Below are 21,780 nucleotides of genomic sequence, written 5' to 3' on the forward strand. Positions count from 1 at the left end.
AGATTTTCAGACTATAACCTTTCCATTGGATTTATTTTTTCAAACATGGCGTAAAAAGTATGTTATAGTAACCAATTTTTACATTGCCTTCACCATCGCAGAAATCTCTATAATCAATTTCCTAGTAAATAAAAGCCAAGAAAATAAATGGACAGTTAATATTCACTTCAGGATCACAGACCTGAGGCAGATATGTCATTGTTAAATCAAACATTTTTATTGTGTTTCCTTAGACCTAAATATATATATATACTTGCTGTTACTCTAAACGAAGGCTGGTGATCCAGTTGATAACCTTTTGGGGGTTTTAAGGATGTCTTTAAAATTAAGACCTTAAAAATGTTGAGATCTTATATTAAAAATGACAATTTGAGCCTTGCAGATTCATGTCCACAGGTGCCCAAATAAAAAAAAGGGGGGGGGGGGTGCAAGGGGCAAGCTTGTTGGTGTGTTATAAAATAACTGACTTATCATCGGTGTGCTGACAGGTAATGTGTAATTAAATCACTGTTGTAATATTAATAATGAGTGAGTCTGCACAAAGGAATTTCATACAGCTAAACTAACTCAACAACTAGAGGCAATTAAGAAATATATCCACATTCGTGATTCTGTCAAATGGCAGATACAACAGCATCAGGAAGCTCAAGTGGCATTTACAGAAGGTAAAGAGCCGCTATACTTGTTATCTTTTTAGGGATGTGCTTGGATTTTGCCCTCAAGCTGGAGCAGTCATAGGATATATAATAAATCGCCATGGTCGGAATTTATCCCCAAGCTGGGGTAATCGATGGGTAAAGTCTTATCCACAGTCGGGGATTTATTCAAGCTTCAGGTGCAAGTTTTTGTGCATCTCCATGCCCTTGCATAAAACACAGTTACACGTTTTTTTATATAGATATTTTTCAGTTGTAGACAGGAATAATATGTATTTGCGAGTGTTTGAAATGAATGGGTTCATTATGAATTGAGTGGCACTACATTTCAAAAGCAAAATTGGATTGAAATGCAAGAACTGTAGTACGGAATTAGTGTTGGTTCTGGATCGTAGAATGGAATTGTGTGTGTGTGATTGGATTTTTAACGTAGCTTGAATAATTTTTCAGTCATATTGCTACGATGTCTGCAGTGTGGCAGTTTATAGTGCTGTATAGCACTGGAGCATCATGCTGCAAACATGTAGTATGATGTTGCACCCAGTCACATTATCCTGACACCAGGCCGATCAGTCCTAACACTAACCTCTTAATGCTGAGCGTCTAGCGAGGTAGCTGTTAATACCATTTTTGTAAGTCTTTGGTATGACTTGGCTGGGGTTTGAACCCATGACCTCCCGCTTCTGAGGCGGACGCTCTAACCACTAGGACACCGGAGTGGTCAGAATGGAATTTTAACAATTACAATGGAAGCAATTTGTATTATGCTTGTTGGGGCATTCCTCACTGATGGCTGTCAGTGACATCATCATGGGAATGTGTAACAGCCACATTTTGTAAGAACAAGGTGTAGTTGGTGAACAATACAGACACTTTTCTGTCATTTCCACTGGCATCATCTCATATGATGTTATTTAAAAAAACTTCCTACAACATACTCACAACATATAAAACCTATATGCAAATCTGATGAAAGCTGCTTGTGTTTCTGAAACACATATTCCATACTGGTGGCAAGAATGTCCAAATCTACATTACAAAAATGAAAACATTACCATCCACCTAGGAGTTGCAAATGTATGAAATCCTCTTGTTGGGTAGTTTTACTAACAGGCTTTACAGCAGGGCCTTCCATTAGATTTAAATGTGGCAGGTAAGTTGACAAAGTAGGGTGGGGGGTTGGGGGGACCTACCCCAATGGGGATAATTCATTTTTTTTTTTAAAGTAGCATGGTGTAAAGTAAAAGTAGATGGGCTGATAAGGAATCCACTGAATTTACAGACTAAAGGTTCAGACATTTGTTTTTAAGAGAAAAATGAAAGAAGGAAACAATACAACAGATATTTTAATATGACTTTAATGTTTATTTTCTAGATTTAATTAAGATTATGAATCAGAATCAGTCTCCAACTCCACTGTAAAGTTTATCTATTACTTCTTCTGCTCAGGCACCTGCAAATTAAAACAAAATTGTAATGCTTAAATAAAGTCATATCATCTCAGCACTAGTTACATATGCAGAAGTCATGTTAATCAGCATTATAAAAATGTATGAAATTTTCTTCACTGCACTTGTGCTTCCCTTACTATCGTTAAGCCATGATACAAGATAACTTTGCACTTACTTATCATTTCTGGCAAGTGGATGGTGCAATCAATTTGCACAAAGATGAATTTATTTCATCCAAATATTTCATGTGAATAAAAATTCCAAATGGAGGCACTTGTCCGATCAGACAAGATATATGCATATTGTAGTTAGCTGGACTCTAGCTTTGATAGTCCTGGGCAATAGGATAAGCTGATTTTGTTATCAGTTTAGAAATGCATCCGCTTTGCAAATACTATGCTTTAAAAGACGAAACTGAATCCAATATTGATGAAATAAGAGTCATTTGGATTACCTTGTTTTTTATCATTCTGCGTTGGTTGGGTGCATATTTGAGGGTCTCTGATATGGTCTCTTCCATTCCATTTGCCTTTGCTTTGCCATTAGTTTTCAAGCAGGCTTCTGCAAGAGTAATACAATGTTTTAAAAAAGTTTCACAACAAAGGATGCATTGCATTTTTCTAAATGCCAGCAATAATCAATGGAATATTTTTAAAACATGTACTTTGAAATGTGGTCTCAAGTTACTTTATCAATTCATTTAAAAATCTCTGGCAAGTCACATGAAAAACACAATTTAAATCAAGCCATACTTACTTATCAAAACCTGACATATCACAAGCTCTTGAAATGCTTTTTTCCATTTATGTCCCTTTGGACTATACTCTGGCCAGTCTTTTTGTTTTAAGCTTTTTCAGCATCCTGCAGACACTATCCCCAATTGTAAACCTGCCAAGGGAGCTCAAGTAGCATATCTGAAAATAATAATAATAATAATAATATTACTATTTTTTGATTTTGATATTATTATTAGAAATAGTATTTCATGATCGATGTGACAAAATAGGCTTGTATATAGTTATTTTTTGCCATGGTTTTGCAAGCAAATTTAATTTCTCTAACTTGAAAAAAATTTGATAACATTAACTATGCAACACAATGTACTAATAGCAATTATAAACCAAATTAACCACCGTGAATCTATTAACTTCATAAATGACATTCACTCAAGGATTGAATTAAAGTAGCCACATAATATGTAATAGTGTATATGTAGTAAAATACCTGTTACATGTTCATCTCTAAACATGTTTTGGCCTACATCCATAAGACAAAACAGCCGACCACTACATGTTCACCCCACCCCCAAAAATAATTATACAGGCACTGCAGAACTTGCATAATGCATATTGAGGTTCACAACAGCAAATAAAGGTTATAACAGTTTTTTTAAATAGAAAATAGAGCCCCAATTTACCATCTTCTTGGAGAGTTTGGGATTCTCCTCCAACCTCTGGCAAAGGCCCTCTAGTTCCTCCACTGAATCACATGGCATTGCAAGAATTTCTTCTCTATATTCTGTGTCTGGGCCTTGTGTATGAACTTGGAGGGCCAGCTGCTCCAACAAATTCTCAATATTTGTGTCCAGTTTCATAAGTACATTGAACTGGAAATCTGTAACAGATTTGTGATGAAATTAGTTTTGAAAGATCAAGATCATTATTATAAACTCCTTATAAAGATCTGTACAGTGAACATGGGTTTAACAATGAAATATATTTATGAAATGAAATACATGGTTTTTGTACAGTTTATATGAAAACTTTTCCCATAATCCTTTATTTTTTTATTCCCTGGATATGTTGTTTCACTGCTGGTGTCTGTAAAGTCTGCATTCAATGTAGATGGTTTAGGCGTCTGACTTACACAAGACAATGGTATACATCAGAAAGAAAAATAAAAAAAACCAATGGAATGATGAACAGTCGACACATCAATGAAAAACAATTCATTGTTTATTTGCACAAATAAGTCTTGAACAGTATGTTTTATGACCTATAATTTAATTAATTAACATCTCACAATGTTCTGAAAAAACAGTATCTAAGCTACAAGAGCTTGTGCTTTCATGTCATAATCTTCCATTTTGCAAACAAATTTTGATGTTGAATCAATGTATATGACCTTAGCATTGAACACTAACATTCAAAATGTCTACAAGATGACAAGACTATTATCAACTGAAGTGACAACAAACCAATGAGTTTTAGGTGCATTGAACATAAGCATTTTTAAATGCTACAAAATGTGTTTTTAGTGTATGGCCACAAATTACCCAACATTTTGCCAAACATAAAACAGTTCTACTACCTTAGATGAGAATTAAATTCATAAATACAGTGTATAATTGACCTACTCGTATTTAGAGAGCTGTAAATGAAATAAGAGATTATATAAAAGTCAACACCTGTAGTATTTGTTTCATTATTCTATAATGTACATTTTTTTCCATCCTCAATACTTACTACTTGCAGAGGAACTGGCAGAGAGAAATCTTTATATTCTCCACTCCAGAGTGGATGGGGATGGTGATGGTGTTGTCCTTCTGGATGCAGCTAAGAGTATAAAGATTATGACTACTCCTTAATTGCAGTAAAAAAGAAACAAAGAAATCAGGCTGGATTTTTTGGCATGTAAACAAAATGCATACTGGTTGCAATGACCACTGTATATAAAGCAGTGATACAATATATCACAAAATGCATTCTTTTTTAACAAAACATCTAATCTCATATATACAGCATCATGAGTAAGTAAGTACTCTTAAACACATCTTATTAAACAGACAGAAAAATGATGAAATTTATACATACTTTTGATAAAGAATTTCCAATTGTGGCATGGTATAAAAGCAATTGATAAAAAATAAAAAGAGACCAGATAAACTAAATAGAACATACCAGCAGGATAAGAGGAAATCTTGGAGTCTGCAAAATACTCTCCATTTCAGGAGGTTTTGGATGAGATGGCTGACCAGAAAGGTTTCCACTTGAGATTTTCATCTTTTTTCAGTTCTTCATTTTCATCTGAAATGTCAATGAGAACTTGTAAATACTGTATGAGTCCTTGAATACACTGACTCCTTGTGACATACAGGGTTTGCAGAACAATCGCTAGCAATATTCACCACTTTTAAATCCAGCTGGTGAATTTTCACCATGAAATGCATCCGAATGCAGTGAATAATCCTGGATTAAAGACAAAATAGTGTACAGAAATGTGCAATAAATTAGTCAAGCTCCAGACAAAACAAAGATATGATTTATCTCTGATTCATAATGACTTTTCTTGTGCTACACATTTTACCAATGCAAATTACATTGAATTTTGTAAATTAAATGGTACAATTAAGATATGTATGTCAAAAGATTACTAATCTTCAGCTTTCCAATTAATGCTAAACACAAGTATCAAGTCATGTATTTAGTCTCTCACCACCAATAAATGCATTTTTAAGTAATGATCCTAGAGTGCACCAAAGTCATGTGAACTTGATCCAATTCCAACATTACTGCTGCTTGAGTGCTTAGATCCAGTATTGCCTTCACTAACTGATGTTATTAATACCTCTCTCACATCAGCATAATTTCCATCATTTTTCAAAACTCCCATTGTAAAACCTCTGCTGAAGAAACTAACACTACACCATAAGGATTTAAAGAACTACTGCCCGGTTTCTAATCTCCAATTCATATAAAAAATCTTACAAAAGGTTGTTCAATCCCAGCTTGCATCTTGTCTGAATTCAAACAGTCTTTTTAGCAATGTACAATCTGCATATCGCCCTTGCCACAGGACACAAATTGTGTCTGCAAATAGATTACACTCCAGCCCAGTTGATCTATGTTGTGGTGTTGCACAGGGGTCTGTTCTTGGACCTGTTCTCTACACTCTATACACTCAGCTGCTCTCAAGTGTCATAGATCATCATCCAGTGTCTCACCAATTGTACACTGATGACACCCAAATATACAAATCTAGCCACCCAACTGAAGTTGATGCTACCATCCAAGGTGTAGAGATGTGCATTTCTGATGTGAAATCATGGATGACTTGTAACAAGCTGCAGATGAATGATGATAAAACTGAGGCCATTCTGATTACAACACAAAGACTTTCTCATTCACATCCTTTACCTCACACAATAAATATCAGCAACACCAACATTAAATTCACACAATCAGTACAAAACCTAGGTGTTACTCTGGACAGTACTCTCACATTGCACCAACATGTCATGAACATATGCAAGGCTGCATATCTTGAGCTGAGACGCATCAGCTCCATTCTCAGATATCTTTCAGTTGATGCCACTAAAACACTTGTGTGTTCATTACTACTTTCAAGACTGGACTATGGTAACTCAATTCTGTCTGGTTCATCTTAATATCTACTGCAGAGACTTCAAAAAGTTCAAAACATAGCTGCTTGGATCATACTTAGAGTACCACAATCAGAGCAAACTTCCCCGCTGCTCTGTACCCAACACTGGCTATCCATTCGATCCAGAATCAAACACAACATTAGTTCTCTGTGCTACGTTTCACTGACAGACTCTAGTCCAACATACCTATCCGACCTCACCTATGTGTACACACAAGCAAGATACTTACACTCCTCTTCCGACAATCATATACTCATTATTCTCACTATGAAAACAGAGTCACATGGATAGCATTCTTTTGCATACCAGGGCCCAGCAACATGGAATGAATTGCCCACTGAACTTAGACACAAAGACGCAGTGATCCCATTCAAGAGTGCTCTCAAAACTACTTATTCTGACTGCAAAAACAAACTTAATGACTTAATAATGTTAACTACCTTAAATATTCTCAGCATGTTTTTTATGTTTTCTAATTTCATGGTGTTTGTTTTTGTAATCATATCATTGTGTATGTTTTTATGTTGTCTAATGTTGCAAAGCGCTTAGAGCTTCTAAAGATTAGGCGCTATACAAAGTCCTCATTATTATTATTATTATATTTAGCTTGGATGAATATTTTTTAAATCAGTGGCCATAACTAAAACAATGGGATTTTGTTTTATGATCATAAAAGTATGTTGGACACCATCCATGATGTACAATGCTGTCTGACATTTCTATGCACCTAAGGTTTCCATCTCAAATATTAAAGCAAAATGCATACCAAATTTGACAGATTGACGAAAATAAAAAAAAGCAATGCTTACCATTTGAAAAGAGGCAATTGTCACTAGAATATTCTATTCAAAATGATATTAATTTTGGACACAGGGGATACCACCCCCATGTTTTCCTGACTCGTGATATGTCGGCCTATTCTGTGCACAGCTTTAAAAGATGTAATGTTTATCCATGGAGCTATAGAAATGAAATACATTTACTGTAGACTGTTTCTGTCAGCAGTTAAGTTGAGTAATTAGGTCAGGTTTATAGCTAGTTTACAAAATTCAATGTAGAATGCCAATAAATGACAAGATATATTTTTGCAAACTAAAGTGATCTTGAAAAAAGATTAGTAAATTTTAACATTTTATAAAAAATAAGCTATTATGTGGAAAAGAAACAACAATGAAATAGGATGCAATGTGTTTACGTCTAGTTTTTGAAGGTACCGTCTCTAATGTACCGTCATAATTGTACTGTAGTTTAATGGGTGGAAAGGCCATTGAAAGGTAAGGGCAGTGCGGAGACCATCGAGTATGTTCCAGAATAGCTGAATCTTTGTAGATACATAGATCCATTCGTAACTTCAGTCCGCAAGCGAAACACTGTACTTCGTATCCCAATCCTGACTCAGGTCCGAAGTAGACAAATCCTGTTCTAGCTAAAACATACGAAGAAGGTAATCCTTCCCTATCCGTAGGCCATTTTTGAAACATGTCCAATCGACGGGCACAATCACAATAGTCAGGTAAGAAGACTGGAAAATGGTAGGGTTTGAACTTGGAGTTCTCGCTGGATTTCTCACTCGATTCTTGCTGTGGCGAAGTCATCCTTCTGGTGGGTGGCTATCCTCTTACAACCAATGTTTTATACCGACATGTCCATACGGCAAAGTAAAGTGGGTGGGAAGCCGCACTCGCTTCTGCTACACGATTTGATAGACTTTTTCCAAGGGTCGACTGACGATGTGGTGTGTGGGTAAACATACAATCTTGTTGGGTTGATAGGTGGTCACTTTCTCTAGACTGCAAGGCTTCTTTCAATACCCCAAAGTTGACCACTCGACTGGTACGATAATTCAGAGTAAGTCCTTTCACTTTACACTTCGTGTGCACTTCTTGTTTGTCCCAGTATTCGTAGCCGTAATTTTTGGGACCACCACTGACGAAACTTAGAATCTTGTCATCGGGGTGCTCGTCTGTCCAGGCTCCTAAACGGTCTCCTTCGATGTCAGGGTGCTGTTGACTCGGGTGATCGATATAAATGCAACTGTCCACGCCAAAGTACAAGACACGTTCCCCTAACAGTTCTAAAGCTTCGTACAATTTTAAGCGAGCATGAGCTGTCATGTAAGCTGCAATGATGACATTTCCAAAGGGGTCATCTTCTACAAAGTTCAGATCTTCTTCGTAATTCACCAAGATCAAATCCTCACAAACGACGTCCACGTGTTTCATGAATTTGGCTTTGTCGTGAATCATCTGAAAGTAGCGGGAAGGTTCGGTCAAATACTCCGTCTTGGGTAAACACGGTCATTGTGCCATTTTACCCCACAAGAAATTTAACATCACTTTGGCAAACGATCGCCTGCCTTCGTTTTTCTCAATGTGATCTAAAGTAATGCCTTCTTGTGCCCAGAATTTCTCTCTGAATGTCTTTTGGTCTTCGGGAGTGTGACACCAGGACAGATAGCCACCGGCTTCTTGCTTCAGTTTCAAAAAGGCATCCACGTAGTCTGCGAAAATGCCTTTCTGCGTGGGGTCACCCTTGTGGAATTATTGTGTCTTGGGAAAGTGGCAAATTTCGTACACTTCTAACAGTTGGTATCCCATGTTCAGAGCTTTGAACAATTCCACGCTGACCCATGTCCCCGTCAAGGCCCGTTCTTCCTGGGTGTGATGACAAGGTTGATCTTGGTTGCACGTTTCAGCACAAAGGAAACATAAGTTTGCCTTGGCAATGGCGAGGTAAGACGGGATGGTATAGGTTCGTGGGAGGCAAAACTTTGCACTTGATCAAGCCTTCGTAGTGTCGAATGTTTTTTAGGTCGATGTGTTCGGTGAACAATTGTGGGTGCCCTGCAGGAAAGCAACAATATTTGCACACGTAGGGATACAGTGAACACACGTCCAAGTATTTGATTTCTTCTCCTTTCTCTTCATCAGCTTGGTACAGCAAACAGGTGGCATTGGTCCTTCCTCCGTACAAACTATCCCTCGGGTTCAGGGGGTCCATGAACTGGTAACTTTCCATGAGGCGTTTAAACTCGGGATCGGTGTTCAAACGGTGATCGTATTTGTGTTCCCACATTTCCACCACTTGGTATCCTTCCTGTTCTAACTTTAGGCGTCGCTGACAAATGGCCTGGTACAAGTCTTCCATGGTTCGTTGTAAGAACTGATTTTTAGTGCCGCGGTCAGGGTAACAGACGGGACATCCGTGAAATAAGCAACCGTTAAACTCGTACATGATCTTGGGTTTTCTAAGTCCCAGCCATCGACCGAATGCATTCCGATGATCTTTTCGACCTGTCCGTTGCGGGCATGCTGAATCCATTTGTCTTCCTTGTCGCACAAGTAATGCAACCAGCATGGGGCTTTGACCGAGTATTGACGTTTGACATAGTTGGTCGTTTGAGGACTGATGACAGCCACAGTGTTTTCAAGCATGAATCGTTGTCGGTAGACTAAGGAACACGCTTTGGCAATGGTGCAAGCTTCTTTCAAAGGATCAACCCCTCCGTGTTCCATGAACAGTTCTCGAAATTTTCCACAGCATCGCCGTAAAATGCCCACGTCGGAATGACGATACTTTAGCATTTCTTCCTGAAAGTCGAAAGGGTCGGAGGCGTGAGCCTGGTACCAAGCATAGAAAGTTTCTCGTTCGGTAAGCATGTTGTCAGGGTCGTAATAGTGAGCCTGAGGCAAATGGGGTAGACCGGCGTGTTGATTGGCTTCTGTATTGAAAAAGTGTGGAAAGTACCCTTTAGCAATTTCTGTCATTCCAAACATTTTAGGCATTCGACTCAAAGGCATGGCTAAGTAGCTCATCAAAACTTTAAACTGCACTTGTCCCACTTGCAAGAAAATGATTTTGGCTCCGTTCAAAGTGACTTTAGGACGCTCGGTGCCACGTTCCGTATAGCATCTTAAAAGAAACTGTCCATCGTATCCGGAGAAATTATGAGGCATGGTGATGACATTCTCCATAATAATGTTCGATGTCCTCTTGGCTCCACGTCTTGTCGATGGGGTCTAAGACCCATTGTGTGAAATCGGCTAGTGTGTTCGGTCCTTGAAAGATTTTTTCATGCCCTCCAGGAATCTTACTGCAGTGAGGGCATTCGAAATCAAAAAAGATGAAATTGCCTTTCTTCTTCTTGTGACCATCCTCTTTCTCTGGTTGGGATTGGTATTTTTGCATGTAGCATTGGTGTTCCAAGTCCACGATGCAGTGACAAATGTGACATTTTTTCTTTCCTGAACATACGTGTGCCTTGGTACTGTTGATACATAGACCTTGTCCACACATTGGGCACAATCTCAGGAGTTGACAAGCACATTTCTTCTGTGAACCTTGCATCTTCAGATGTTGTTGGTAACAGGCAGGGCTGACAAATGTGCGCAGACAAGCAGGACAATGCACTGGTTCTTGCCCTTCGCTCAGACAGGGTTGAGAGGCCAAACATCCTGAGCATTTCGATCCACAATGTTTGTGTTGCTCTCGATTATTATAACCATCATAAGTCACATTTCTCACAGTAATATTTGTATCCCAGGAATCCAGTGATAGTGGTAATGGTATCGAAATGGTCATCGTGATGATAGAGGTGAATGTATTTTCCATCCTTAAAGTCTTTCCCTCGAAACAACAGAGGTCCGCGCACTTCTTGAGGGTGCACTTTCAAGGTGTATCGTGGAGCTAGGGCATCTTGCAATTTTTGCATCTCAGGAATGCCACAGGATGTGTCTTTGGACAGGCATGCTTGTTGTAACAGAAGTTCTGCTTCATTTCGTTGTTTGGCTCGGTTCGATTTTCGAATGTTCTCCCAGGCCCTTTTCCATTCTACTGTGTCGTTTTTGTCGGCATAGGTTCATCCCACCAAGATGGCTCGGGCTAAACACACGTGGTCTTGAAAATTGTTAATTTGGACAAGACTTGTTTTGGTAATGCGAAGGTTGTTGACCAATAAGGTCTTTCTGCATTGTCCGGTCCCTTGAGGAGGAGAGACGTGGGTCATGTACAGTGTGGCTTTTCCATCGGTGATGTCAAACTGGTCATTAGATTGTTGCACGTGTTGAATCTTGTCCATGACTTTGGAAGTGGTCAATTCTGCAGGGCTGCTAAACTCGATCCAAACAGGGGATTTCAAGCCGTCATGTTGTATGGAAAGTCTCAAGCGATCATCTTCTTTGGGTTGACATTGTCGCTTGAGTGTGGTGAGCAAAGAATCCCACATGTCGGTGATGAACCCTTCTGCTTTCTCTAACAGTACTTCAGACTTGAAATCTTTAAACTTCACTGTGTATTTGTAAGCCGTAGTTCTAAATTTTCTAGAGGGACGCTTTTCCGTCTCTCGAATGTCATAGTACTATTCAGGGTTGACTAAGGGTGGTAAACTTTGTTTAGAGGGTTTGGATTCTGGTTCACTCATGTCCTCTTCAAAATCACTGGCATGAATTTGTGCCAAGACTTCAGCCCTGGTACGAGGCGATAGATCACGTTTCTGCCTCTTACTTTCTTCTTCTTTCTTCTCAAATGAATTGGATCATTTCATCTCGATAGCAAAAAGTCAAATGACTAAAGTTTAAACACCATGGACTAATTTATAGTCATAGCAGACCAGCGTATATAAAGGGTATGTGTCTTGGCCTTTCACTATTCATTTCACTCTCAAACTGAGTACAACGATGGAAGAGACTACCAAGATCGAACGTTTCATCAGAGCTTTGCGAGGGGTCATTAGAAAATTCTCTTCAGACCAGCCGAGGGACTACTCTCCTTCCTTTCAAGATAAAAGTCAAGATACTTGCTATATCTGTCAGAAGAAAGGGCATTGGTCTTCAGAGTGTCCAGACCATCAAAAAAGAAAAAAAAGGGGTTAGAAGAGACAAAAGTCAAGATACCTGTTATTATTGTCAAGAAAAAGGACATTGGTCACCAGACTGCCCAAAAAAGAAACAAGAGGAGTCAGAAGAAGAGAGGGATTCTTCAGAGGAAGAGGAAGAAGAAGAGGAAGAAAACAGACAGGTGAAGAAAAAGAAACAGAAGAAGAAAAGAAGGGAAGAAAGTGAGGAGGAAGAGCAGGAAAAGACTATGACGGTGAAGAAATTAAAAAAACAGAGAGTGAACAATGAGACAGAATAAGTCTATGAACTTTTTAAAGTGCTCTGTTGTGAATTGTGAATTGTAAATATTTATAAAAGAATAAATTAATTATAAAAGGTAAGTGTCTTTGGGTTTTGATTTTAAAATAAGAACCTACACTCACGCACACTCATACACAGACAGGTACTATTGGGTAAAATGATTTTTTTTAGTTATTGGCAATTGAAAGTCTATCTCTTTTCGAGAGACGTGGATGGCCCTGAAAAGGGCCTTTTTTGGTGTAAGGGGTGAGTTTAAACAATTAAATTTAACTGTCTTAAGCCTTTGCCACAGCCAAGGCCTAATTCTGGACTGCGTACTGTTGATGATGATTTCGTTGAAATCACTAAGGGTGGTGCGGTAGGCGTAGTCACAGGGTTGGAGTGTTTAGCTTGGGAAGGTCGTATTCTCTTCAGCCGTAATAAAGAAGTCTGATACATTTGTTTCAGACTTCTTAACTCCGCTAAAATGTCTAACAGTACCGTGACCGTTTGATTTTGACACCCTTGTTTCTTTGCTGCTGCTTCTTCTTCTTGTTGTTTTTTTCTTACCTCTTCTTGCTGCTGTTGCTGTAGGAGAAAAGCTTGTTCCGCTTCCTTTTGCTGTTGTATAAATTTCTCCAATTCTTCTTTCTGTCTCTGTCTAAAATTTTCCATGTGCGGTAATGAAGGAGAAGGTGACGAAGGTTCAGGAACAAATTCTTGTAAGGTAAAAAAATCCACAAAATCCCAATTCACCTCTTCTGAAAGTAAGTCTGGGTTCCCTTGGGTAGTCTCCACCATCAGTGCACCCCAATTGATCGTTTTCTGAGTTTCCGTCATGTTGAAAAACTGTCGCTTAGATTGACTGCGCACAGGCGCTAGCGAATCTGTATAGACTATGTGACGTCACAGACTGCTCTCTTCGGATTGGACGTGGGCTGACTGAATTTTGTAACGCGTGTTTGGATTGGTCAACAAACTCAATCCGTTTCAATCCTTCCTCTCCCTATAAATAAGTACAGTTCACTGCATTCCTTCACCTGTTACTCAGCACCCCAACATGTGGATCCACGTACAACCTTCAACGCTTGTGTCTTCGATGATGTTCCGGACGGACATACCAATGTATGTCCGATCCAACTGGACAGTTATCCACAGGACAGACACCAGCCTGTAGATGCGAAGAATCTTATGTGGAGCATCAGGGATGCCTCAAAAGAGTCTTAATCTATGGTCCTGCAGTCAGGCGCAGCCTAAGGTCAAGAAGAAGATGTCACAGATGCCCTTTATGTTAAGGGTATATTAACATAAAACCAAAGGCCCTTTTCAGGGCCATTCCTATCTCTCGAAAAGATCTTGACTTTCAATTGCCTACCCCTTTTTTTATTTTTTTGTTTAAAAAAATAATAAAAAAATAGAGACCCCTCCCTGTTTCAAGTTTCGCCTGTTCCATTTTCATAGACCCATCAGGTCGGGACCTTATTAAAATAGGGTCCCGACCCTGTTCCATTTCCCCTAGTCCCAAGACAGTCCCACGATTTATTCCCCATGTTCAATTTCCCTTGTCCCTAGAGTGAATAGTTTTTTTTCTTTCTCCCATGTCAAATTCCCCTTGTCCCTAGAATGGATATTTTTTTTTCTCCCATGTTAAATTACATAGTCCCCAGAGTGGATATACCCTTTTTAACATGGAAGTTCCCTAGTCCCTAGACCGTCCCTATTCACTACTACCATTGTCATTACCAGCCTGAAACCCAATTTAATGCCATTTGTATAAATTCATTTCAAATAAATAATTGAAGTGTAAAGTCAAGCAAGTATTCTGTTTGCAGATTTTACATTTTAGATATTATAGTAAAGTCATATTTTCTCTTGTTTAGTAAACTTTATTGCAACTGGTTCCAAAATAGTAAATCTTATTTAATGTTCATTCACCAGAATAGGTATTAATACAATCCCGAATTAACTGTATGGTACTAAAATATACCCTGATCTTGTGTGAGATTGTAATATACAGAACTATACCTCAAGACAACAATAATATATTGAATTTATATTATATCAAGACTGTCATGGTTATGAACTCCAACTTTATTCAGGTTTTTTCATAATAAATGATCATCTTGTGCTATGGTTGAAAAGAAATCAAAGTTCAGTTTAACTCCATTCTCTCCACATTTGTCAGTTGTTAAGAGGCATACTCATCCTCAGTGTTATAGTAAAATGTAATCTTATTTGGATCAATCTTGGTGGTGTAATATATGAATGGAGAAAGAATATTATCATCCAGATTAAAATATGTTTTATTCAGACTCTACTAAAATTTTTAGTTGGATATGGGTTACGGAGCCTGATGTGTACGAACAAAGCAATGTGTACCATGACCTTTTTAATTTAACATTTTAAACTCCTGCAGAAGAAAGAGATTTTTTAGATCCATTAAACTGTATTAACAAAAACATTTCTTCAGTATGATATTCCTTTACTTAGTATTGACAAAACTCATATTTTAAAGTTGTTGTTTTTTTGTGTTTGGTTTGGCCTTTTATGGTAAACCAACACAAGTAAGTTATTTAGTGCCAAGGCACTTTAAGTATAGTGCCTTGCCCAAGGACACACCATGGTAGCTAACCCAGGTTGGTCTGATGGTAGAATTTGAACCTACCTTATTTCACAGGTCCAGAAAGCTAACCACTGAGCCACTACAGCTCCCCATCTTATAGTGGAATGCTGGTATACTTTATGATCAAGAAGGATGGGTTGGGGTATGCATGTTGCATCTGAAAAAAGTGATGGAATTTTTGTTTACATAATTATTTAATCATACAATATGAATCATTTTCTATAGATTTAAGATGTATCAGATCAAGTTAAGAAAAATCATATGTTCTGTTTCCTGGGAATGTACTAAAATTCAATGTTATTGTTTGATTTTTTGGTAGTAAGCTTACTTGGTATTTTTTTCTTTTTAACTTGAATACCTAATTTGTTAACATCCTATTCTAAATCTTCATAGTTCTGTCTATTAAGTGACAACTGTTGATACATGTAGGGAAGTTTCTGTTTATATCTTTTGATTTTTGTGATTCTGGAAGTTGCAGTATTTGTTGTTGTATTATTAACCATTTCAGTAATTTAATGAATGCAGAGTATACTGCTCTATAAATGAAATTTAAGGGAAAATAATGTAAAAGTATGTTTCACTGCAAATATAAATTGTTTAAAATAATATATCATTTATCATATGACTATTCAATTGTGGTAACTAGTATTCCATCCAATATCTATATATTAAAATATGTCTTTTCATACAGCTGGTGATCATTTAGATACAAGTCCAATTGAACATAATCAAATTATCAATGCAGGTGTTTTTATTAGTAGTAGTATTGCAAGTATAAGTGTTAGTATTAAGATTTCATATACAGGTATGATAAGTGTATCATAATGTTTAAATGATGCTCCTTGTTACAACATAAAATATGTTCATTGAAACAAATGGTTCACTGGTAAATTGGCAGCAAAGGTCTTCACTGAATTATGTTGCATAAACTAGTTTACAATAAAACATATATGATGCATCTCAATTATGATGAATGTGAGGAGGAGGATTAATAATAATGCAATTTAAGTTATCTTCATAACATAAGTTCTAGCAGATGTGTAATTTTTATGTGGTTCATCATCAGTTTGAAACTGGTCTATGATTTCTGGATCTGGACATATCTGGTCCCCTGCTGTTGTGCTGCTATGGTCTTTACAGTTCATTAGGATATCAGTTACACTTGGTTTACATTTAGAACCCCATGGGATAGAATGCCCAGTTTGAAACTGAGAGAATGGTTAATTATCCATAATATAACTCCTGCAGTTATTATTAGGTTTGATATCAAGGTCTTTCTTTAAAAGCTTTTCAACTCAGGTTCTGTTCTGCCATACAGATAAATAAAGTCAAATTCAAGGCTTTCAGATTTGTCCAGTTTGTTTCAAGTGTTGCGGCAGACAGACTGTATATTGCCACTGTACCATATAAATATCAGTGCTTAGTCTGCTCTCAGTTGCTGTGGTTTGATTAGTTACAAGTGTCATCACATGTGACTAATTATTGACCAATGTAATGAAACTTGTATAATTAGAAGGCTGGACATAGTACACAATTAATTTTACTATATGTTCTCTACATTTGTTTCTCAGTACTGACCTTTCCACTGTGTGACAATCAATGCAAATCATATGTTAATCTAAAATACCTTCAAAGATGACTTCACGGTGAAGTTCTTGTCAAAGGTTGACCTGCTCTTTTTTTAGATCATTGACTGTCAACATAACAGCATGTAACCAGAACACGTATTTCACTTCTGGATCATCACCAAGGCCTTATTACTCACTGTGCACTGTCGCCAAAATACATACAGACAACAACACCCTGAGCTCATATTATCAAGAATAAACAGTTACCTTTAAATCCCTACCAAAAATGCATAAATAAAACTCTTCTATCACCACCAAAATGAGAGAGGAAAAAATGTTCTAAAAATAGACTAGAACTACATTCGTGGGTACTGAACTGGAAGTATTAATTGTGATGTAATTCCTGACAGGCTCCATGTTTTACGCCAATTTTAGTCAAACTTTTATATTTGCATGCTATACCTATTTCAACTTTATACATGAAGTCTTTTTGAATTTCCTTGCAAGGAAAATATGTGACACCTGTCAGAAAGTATGTAGTGCTGGTGTTCCACAGGGTGCAAGTTCTGGTCCAAGTGCTCTTGAGAAACCAAAACTAAATTTGCTATATCTTCCTTAATTATAGGAATTTTTCAATGCAGTAAAAACCTAATTGTGATACAAGATAAGCCCTGTCTGAAAATATGTTTGAAAGTTACAAATGTTGATAAATTCAGTTTTAATGGCAAATTAAATAAACATTTAAATTTTAAAAACTAAATTTTATTGAAAACTTAAATTTTCATACAAGTTTTAAAACACAGTTTGACAAATTTTAGACAGAAAAGTTGACTAAAGAATGATATTTAAAACAAATGGTAGTTTGGGTCTGTATAACTGATAACATTTTCCCCAGAGGTAGTGAAGCATCATAGCTCATAGTGATTTTGGCAGCAAACCGCAATATGCCTGTCCAGATGCATATAGGTGTACACACTAAAGAAACACTGACAGGTGCTATGTTCCACATTTGTTGTGTCAGGTACTTAGGCAGTTGTTTCCATAACTAATAGCACATTCAGATTTAAAGTTCTAATGGGACCACTACCATGTTTTATAGCAAAAATGCATTCCATTTCAATGTCGATAACAACAAAAGGTGGCAATGGGATAGGAAAATAGTTTCTAGGGAGGTTCTACTTTACTGAAAAATGATGCTGATCTCTCTCATGAAAACCTAAGCCATGTCTTTGAGGTGCCATATATCAGTGTGGTGATATGAACTAATCTTGGTCACTTATGGCAGTACACTGCACATGCCCTTATGAAACCATGCTATTACCACCAGACTACTCAGGAGAGCTTCCAAGCTGATCCAACTCTAACACTTTGTTCCAGATACCAGGCTAAACCTGAAAAGATACAATATGTTTCACTTAATTCTAGAAAACAGTAAGATCTATGTAAATGAAGTTAAAATGTGTTAGATATGGTGATTTCAAATTAACATTAAGGTTGCAAGCATGGGGGAAAATATTAAACTTGACAGAGTGACACTCAGAAATGTGAAGCAATGGCCATGTATTAAAGTGTTAAATTCATCCTAAAAGTATATGAGGTTTCTAGAAGCACATTTAGCCATTTACAAGTTAAATAACTAATCATGTAGACTATGTATCATAAAGTTTAAGGCAATGTTGGGGTGGTGAGGTTTGATCATTGGTGTAAACATTATTACATACCAGTATACAGGAAAGTCAAGTGACAATGTACTAAATTAGAATGTGTTACTATAAGCATTCTTATTCATGAGGGAAATAACAATTTTGGATATTGCAAGTGAATACAGCCAAATGTGGTCATACAAATCAACTATTAGCACCAATAAATCCTATATCATCAGCTAAATGTGAAATTCTCATCCCCAAAACTTGTAAACAAGGATGGAAATTTGCATATGTGGGACATATACAATGTACTTGTTAAGATCAAATGTGCAAACATAATTCAAATGATCTATTTGAACATTTATATGGTATTTTGAAGAGTGTTAGTTACCAATTATTAAGCTCATTGATTGAGTGGAATCAGATATCAGCTGATTCAATACCGCACTCTGTCAAAGTACTAAATTGAAATATGTTACCATACATAGGCATATTCATGATGAAAATAACATTTTGGGATATTTTCAGTGCACATAGCCATAAATGTGCTTTACAGGTTCACTATAGGTACAATGTCAGCCTATATGATGTACTGAATGTGAACTTTTGATCCCAAACATTCTAAAATGGATGGATATTTGTACATGTGGGATATGTAACCATGTACAAAGTTAAATTCAAATAATTTGTTTGAATGCTTCTTATGTAATCTTTAGAGTGTCAGTTAACAAATAGTATTAGTAATTAATAATGCATAAAGCAAGATGGATCATTAGAATTCCCATAACATCATATAGGCCACAATGCCGCACTACACCAATAATATCTTAACCTAACTGAACAATGAAATGGAATGCATTTTGTATTCAACTTACATCATTTTGCTTTTTTCTTACATCCAAGGGTAAATATACCTGGGGGAAGCATATTTTATCCATTTGACCTGTATTTCATTCTCAGACAGCTTAAAATGATTTAGTACAGAACTTGAGTAGGTTCTAGTATAAAGTTTTCATCGCTGTCCTCTCACTAAATACCTTATAACTATGTTTATAAAGAATTACTGAAGGCTATACAAGCAGATGTTTGTTACTCAGGAAGTGACCCCATCGTAAACACATAAATTAACTGATTGGACCCCTAATAAATAGTCTGAATGGCCAATACAAATTATAATTTTGTCTTCATGTATTTTTAATGAAGGTCTCATTTTGACTACAAAGATATTTTCTCTGACAAAATGTGACAAAAATCCAACATTGGAACTTTTATATGGTGTAGGAATACATACATGCTGATAACATTTAATGTGATTCCCAAAAATATTATATATGTGCATTTTAGGGGTTTTTTAATTATTTTTTTTTATTTTTTTAAAATTTTATTAAAATTTTTAAAATAAAAATTAATTTTTTACTTTTAATTTCATTTTTATATTTTAAAAGTCAATATACATGACATATTAAAATTTCATGTGTCTATCATTAATAATAAAGATTTTATACCAATTTAAACTTTGCTCCAATACTGCCCTGACAGGACATAGTACACAATTAATTTTACTATATGTTCTCTACATTTGTTTCTCAGTACTGACCTTTCCACTGTGTGACAATCAATGCAAATCATATGTTAATCTAAAATACCTTCAAAGATGACTTCACGGTGAAGTTCTTGTCAAAGGTTGACCTCCTCTTTTTTTTAAATCATTGACTGTCAACATAACAGCATGTAACCAGAACACGTATTTCACTTCTGGATCATCACCAAGGCCTTATTACTCACTGTGCACTGTCGCCAAAATACATACAGACAACAACACCCTGAGCTCATATTATCAAGAATAAACAGTTACCTTTAAATCCCTACCAAAAATGCATAAATAAAACTCTTCTATCACCACCAAAATGAGAGAGGAAAAAATGTTCTAAAAATAGACTAGAACTACATTCGTGGGTACTGAACTGGAAGTATTAATTGTGATGTAATTCCTGGCTGTATTTAAAAACTCTAAAGATCTTAAATGTGTGCTAGAGGGTAGGGTTAGCAGTTATACTCCCAATTATGTTTGTGATGAGCAAAAGCAGCTGCACAAATTTGAGCTTTTAGTTTGGTTCTGGTAGGGTCAAAGGATGCAGGTACATTTTACATTCATTTTTTACTAGAAATAGCTATTTTCAATATTTTTCTGTGACAAGGCAACTAAAAGAATCAGTATGTGCCTTATGCATGAATAAAGTTCACTAGTACTATAACAAATTAGCATACTTTTCATCACCCCTCTACCATCAAGATTTTTTTATATTTACCTCTGTAGCAGACACAAATAAAAGTCGGCAGCTCATTTGCAGACTAAGTTATGCATATGATCTCCAATGCTCATCTAACTGTGACAGGCAGTCACCAACAAGCCAACCTATTTCCATGCCTAACTCAAAGTAAATCTGAACCACATTATAGATTTAGCTTATGTGTAAATTTATAAATGCTAGGCTTGTGATAATTAGGTTCATGCCTTCTACCTTAAAAATTAGAGGGATGTCAAAATACGAAACTATCCAGTGAGACCTATGATGTTAATTTTAATCCCTATGGGATTTGTGACATAAAAAACCCAAATGCTTTATGTATTAAAAGGTAACTAATGGGGGCAGGATCTGCAGTGAATCAATGGTTAGTATGCTAGACTCCTGATAAATATGTTTGTGTTAAAATCCTGTTATCAAGTCAACCAGGTTACCTACTGCAATGTACCCTTGCCTTACTCCAATTCCCTCAGTACTCAGTAAACAACTAGTGTTGCTGTACATAACAAAACCAGTCCATATTGATTTTACATATTTTACTAAATCCTGACAAAAATAATTCTCTAAATAAAGAATGATTAATATGTGATGGTCTCGCATGTAATTAAACTCTTCCAAGCTTTTAATGATATGAACCGATTTATCAATGTTTATCAAATTTGCATGAAAAACTATTTCTTATTTGTCATCAAATATGTTCAATGTTTTGATCATATAAGCTCTTCTGCTACATTAGATCAAAATAATCTTTTTGTCAGAAATAGAGCCCTTATAGTATTTGCAAGGTCAACCAATCAGATGCAGAATTTCAGTTTAATATGAATGAATATTTTTTTAACAAAATTGCTCTTTTGCTATATCTTGATGAGATAAATCTATTCACCAAGTCTGATAAAATTAATGAGAAATAGTTTTAAGAGCAGTAGCAAGAATGGCTAGTGAGATGTAGAACCACCACATTACATGCATAGATTTTGCTTATAGCCTCAGACATACAAGCAAATAATTAAACAAGTCAGATCTAAATTGGATC

General features: G+C 36.5%; 1 long non-coding RNA gene across 6 annotated transcripts in view; it reads right to left on the reverse strand.

Annotated features, from left to right (window-relative positions):
* Positions 1-1,578: 1,578 nt before the first annotated feature.
* The window catches only part of LOC149775013 (uncharacterized), a 315,104-nt gene continuing 294,902 nt past the window's right edge, over positions 1,579-21,780 (reverse strand). Inside the window, exons 3-8 of one of the 6 annotated variants that reach the window (XR_016416644.1) lie at positions 15,270-15,384; positions 5,008-5,133; positions 3,525-4,662; positions 2,864-3,021; positions 2,562-2,668; positions 1,579-2,109 (exon numbers count right to left, since the gene is read on the reverse strand). This is a non-coding gene — a long non-coding RNA (uncharacterized LOC149775013). Of the gene's footprint in view, positions 2,110-2,175; positions 2,669-2,863; positions 3,022-3,524; positions 4,663-5,007; positions 5,134-15,269; positions 15,385-18,116; positions 18,814-21,780 lie in introns of those variants that run through there. The other 5 variants (XR_016416646.1, XR_016416647.1, XR_016416648.1 and 2 more) reach the window with 5 other exon arrangements.

This window comes from Sinohyriopsis cumingii, unplaced genomic scaffold (assembly GCF_028554795.1).
Source record: "Sinohyriopsis cumingii isolate HCF-2022 unplaced genomic scaffold, ASM2855479v2 utg000036l, whole genome shotgun sequence".
NCBI lineage: Eukaryota > Metazoa > Mollusca > Bivalvia > Unionida > Unionidae > Sinohyriopsis > Sinohyriopsis cumingii.